Source organism: Rhea americana, unplaced genomic scaffold (assembly GCF_003343005.1).
Source record: "Rhea americana isolate MKP2758 unplaced genomic scaffold, rheAme1 scaffold_500, whole genome shotgun sequence".
NCBI lineage: Eukaryota > Metazoa > Chordata > Aves > Rheiformes > Rheidae > Rhea > Rhea americana.
In genome coordinates, this window is record NW_028186647.1 from 155,019 (window position 1) to 159,937 (window position 4,919).

Genomic DNA, 4,919 nt, shown 5'->3' on the forward strand with positions numbered 1-4,919 from the left:
GACCAAGAACAAATACAGTGTTTGTAACAACTGCCCCTTGACAGGACCCCTTAGGGACTCCACAGACCTGTGGACACTGCTCTTCCACCCAAATCAGCAGGAGATGTGAGTGATCTGTGAAGCCATGTGACAAAAAATCATCGTGGTCCTAATCCCTCCTTTTGTGCTTTTCTTAAACTCAGTGAGCTTCYCTCCATGAGTGGTTTGGACTCCCATAGGTTTATAGGTGGAAAATGCTCTCTTAAACTTGTGGTTTGCTGAGCCTGAACAGCCATGTAGAGTTAAGTGGCTGGGTTTGGCCCTGATTTGGGTGGTGTTTCCAGGTTGCCAGCACCYTGGCATTGCTTTCAGAGGATGAAGAACATATACTTCTAGTAACTTCCATCCAGACTTCTCAAAAAAAAAAAGGTAACCAGCAGTATAGGTGCAGAGAGAATGGGATGGGGAGGGGACCTAGAAAAATGAAAATAAAATAAAGAATTTATAGACAGAGTACCAGGTTCTACTATTGGAGGCTTCTGTAGCCATGTCTCTGCAGAATTTTCTAAGATATAGTCTAGATGTGTACATCCTCTGATGGAAATGAAACTGATCCAGGGTCTTTCTGACAGGAATATTAATACGAGGAGAACTTCTGAAATAAAATTTCTAATGTTTCACACAGTACTTTTACTAATGGTCATTTCAAATTATTTAGCCTTGAAGAAGCTGGAGAATCAATTTATGCYCAGAGATATTTATAACTTTCACCCCAGAAGATGCTGCAACACCTTTTTCCTCAGATGCTAATATCAGCATATTATTTCCAGGACAACTGTAGCAGAAGATTCTTAGAAGGTGCTGCCTCTATATGCTTCATATGTCTTAAATATATGACCAACCTTCTTCCTGAAACAGTGTGCTGAACAGAGCCCTTGTAGCATGCCGTGATCGTATAGTGGTTAGTACTCTGCGTTGTGGCCGCAGCAACCTCGGTTCGAATCCGAGTCACGGCATCGCCCCCGGGCAGTTGCACAGCACCTGGGCTCACTTCTTTGAGTGAGAAGGGGATCTTATCAATGTCTGCAAATACCATTCTCAAGGGGATGGGGCCGAACTCTTTTTAGTAGTGCCATGTGTTACAGGAAAAGAGGCAACAGGCACAAACTGAACCACAGAAAGTTCTGCCTGAATATAAGGAAAAACTTTTTCACTGTGAGAGTGATGGAGCACTGGCACAGGTTGCCCAGAGAGGTTGTGGAGTCTCCTTMTCTGGAGATACRCAAAACCCGCCTGGATGCAACCCTGTCTAACATGCTCTAGGTGAYCCTGCTTGAGCRGGGGGGGACTAGRTGATCTCCAGAGGTCCCTTCCAACCTCAACCATTTTGTGATTCTGTGATTTTGAATAGGCAGATTCTGGACCAAGTTCTTCTCTTACTTATACCATTAATTGTCCTGTTAACTTTAATGGGCTGGAATGGGCACAGTTCTGTCCCCTATAAACCAAATCAGACTCTTGTTTTCAACCTAGACTTGCAAGGGCACAGGAATCCAAATCAATAGTACTGGCAATTCTAGTAAGTTCAAGGAAARTGCCCCCAAAGTCCTATTATCTAATTATTTATATGCTTTAGTAGCGTGATATAGATGTTAAAAAGCATAGTAATACTTAGAGAAGACTGGAAAACTGGGAAAGCAGATTGCAATATGAAACTTATGTAGACCTTATAGGCAATATTTTACAATGAAGAATGTTTAACAGACTGTTTTGTAGGTCATGAAGTTCTGAGACTTGGGTAGTTACCAAAAAGTTGTTCCATGCTTGTGGATAACCTGGAGTGATATAAAGTCACACTACAGAAATCTGTGTGAGGTTTTCAAAAATACTTGAAGAGGCTCTAGCACAGTTCCTTCTTGTATTGCRTTGCATCTCAACATGAATAGTCACAGCTAAGCGTTTTAAAAATCCTTTCATATCTTCTCCAGCAGTGGATTTCAGTGCTGTCATGTATGAAAATAATACACTTTTCTAGATTCAGGCTATAWAATTATGTATTTCAATCATAATGATTCAAAGCAAGTCTAAGCAGGTTGACAATAAAGGCTGACTTGCACCTACTACTACAAAAGAAGATGGGATCTGCATGATAAAAAAAAAAAAGGAAGATTAGAGTTATTCAACATTTTACTCCAAAGCTTTAGCACAATTTCTGAAACATAGCTGGATGTGAAGYCCAGCTTGGTCGTGTCCATGCTACAAGACCATAGTGGATTCATAACTGAGCTCTTTCAATTTCTGCCTGTGGCACTGGAAGAAACAGAAAGAAAAGTACCTGTTCTTCATAAATTCCTTCTAGGTAAGGTCTGTAGGTTCAAGGTCTGCTACTGAAAGCCTTTAGAATGAAAGGGAGCATGTAAGGTTAACAAAGGAGACTGACTAAAGAAAAATATGTATATGAAGTCTGAGAAGTAAAAAATATGAATTTTTTTTTCTCTCTCTTTAAATTGAATCCACTATGTTTCCACCTAGTTTGTATGCTGCAAATCAGGATGACACATGACTTGGTAAGTAATAGCATGAAACCTAAGTTGCTTTAAATTGCCAYGGCTGAACCTTGGAATATCTGGCCTCTGATGTCTAATAAAAGAGAAGTTGTGCAGAAGTCTCTTCTTCATCAGAGACACAAATAGTCTCTCTCTCTTCTGTCCAGCCATACATTGTCATGAAGTATGGACCTTCTTAGGAACTTAATACCTGTGCCTCTCTTCTGCCAAATCTGAGCAAAGYGGGCTAGATGATTCAGAAGTTAGTGGGGATACATATGCAGAGATGTGACACCCACTGGTATATACCACCAGAGGTTTACACTGTGATTATATAAACCTAATTTCTTCAATAAGGTGGGTGAATGGTATGGTGTTTTAAGCTGACACTAGAGCTGAGTGAAGAATTCTGCAAAGATTTTGGCCAGTCCTAAATCGGTTGTGATTATATTATATTTGCAAATATTATAGTCACTGATTTTGGGGGGATTTTGTTTTTGACAGCATTTTCTGCCAGGCAGAGATGGTAATCATGTTAATATTGTATTTTCAATAAGCACTGTACTGGAACTGCTCATGTAGACATGTAGATGTGACTGAAAAGACAGTCAAGTTATATTATATGACTTTGGCTAACTAATCATGTAACTCAAATATTGGATCTCAGATACATGAACAAATAGTTGTGGTAAAGAACTCATGAGCCAGTCACAGACAGATGTTGACTTGTGGAAACATTCAGCCAATGGTAAATATTTCTAGAGAAGTCACAGTCTGTTTACAGGCAATTTCTGGCTTGAAGGGACTATATCCATATTTAAAATGTTTAGCCTCAATTGATTTATAACTCCAACTGAAACTAAATGAAGAGCTAACTAATCTGTGTTGTAGCACTTTTCTTAAAAATCTCCAACATATATGCCTCTTCCTGATGCCTTGGTACCTATGTATGTATTAATTCGGCTTTACAGCTACTCAAGAGTGTGGTAAGCATGCTGCTTTTCTTGACTTTCTGCATTGATTGACAGTTTCTTAGTGAAGTCTCTCTTACAACTTAACAAAGAAGGAAATTAATAAGAGCAGGAAATTTTAGCATGTTCAAATAATGGTAAAGACATCACATAAACCTGCCAGAATATAACAATTCACGGCTTAATGCATAGTGGGTTCTCAGTTTAAGAAGGAACATCCTCACCTTGTACCCTTCCAGGAAAGCGTTGCCCTAACAGGTTCCTAACTAGGGGCTTCTCAGCAGGCTGCACCGCTCACCCTGGATAGATTACCTGTCACTTGGACAAGGAGATCCTACTTTCCTYGGTGTTCTCTCCCAGTCTCTGCTGCTGCTTTGGGCTAGGAAGGACAAACCTTACGTCTCACTGCAGTGATGCAGCAGAAATAAGATGGCAGGATGCTGGCAGGTTGCAAAACCAACATGAGCCAAAATCTATCACTGACAACAAAGAGCCTGAGGTGGGAGGGCAGAATACTTTGTGGTTTGTGTATGCTGCCAAAATTCAYGGCAATCTGTGAAAGAGGAAGCCCTCTGAAAGGTTTGCCTCAAAAGAGAGAAGATATTTTAGGTATGGCTTAAACCTCAAATTCAGGTCAGTTATGAGAATACTAATTACTGCCTTTGCAGTTCAGGATGTGCCTTGAAAATAAGTGCAATGTAAACTCTACCAGTCCTCCATGAGTGTGAACCCAGGATTGCAAAAGCACACACATTGCATGCCTCTCTGGATCCCTGGGGTTGTGTAAAGGTCTCAGCCCACTATAGTTTGGTCTTCACCAGCAAAATCAAAAAGGTCTAGGGTTATTACTTACAGTTGCTTTGGAGTAAGTGGCTGCCGGTCAAGAGAAACCTCAGGAGAGAAAATCAAGTGTTTAGGGATCTTCCTGTCTGTGGGGCAACATGTAGGAAAATTCAGTGAGGTAGGTAGATCTCTAGCAAGTGTCAGTGCTACCATCACATCACTCAAATTGACTGCCATTTAGGTAGTTACACTAGGCCATGAGTGCGAAAATTCACATGAGAGCATGAAGTGATTGGCGAARATGAATTAAAATAGTTTTTGTTGCACTCCAGACTTTACTTGAAGGTGGATTGCAGCTGTTGTTCCTTATGAACTACTGGGGCAAGGTTTATGCTTGTTTCCTCATAAACCTCACTCAGCTTGGTTACTGTCTGTGATTGTCTTGCTTAGCTGCCTTGTGCTCAGAAGGGAGAGAGGCACCTGTAGGGAGTGATTCAGAGCCARAACCTTTGTTAGATGTTCAGAGTTCACCTCTGGAAAAACATTTCTGCCCAGGAGACTGTAGGTGACCAGCTATTAAGTGTAGTGTCTCAAGTCATGTGTGTGAGCACAGGAGAACTAGGCATCAGGCAGAGGCTGC

General features: G+C 40.9%; 1 non-coding gene across 1 annotated transcript; it reads left to right on the top strand.

Moving 5' to 3' along the window:
- The first annotated feature begins 923 nt into the window (after positions 1–923).
- TRNAH-GUG (transfer RNA histidin (anticodon GUG)) lies at positions 924–995 on the top strand. The gene has a single exon. It is a non-coding gene; the product is annotated as a tRNA-His (tRNA).
- Positions 996–4,919: the final 3,924 nt, after the last annotated feature.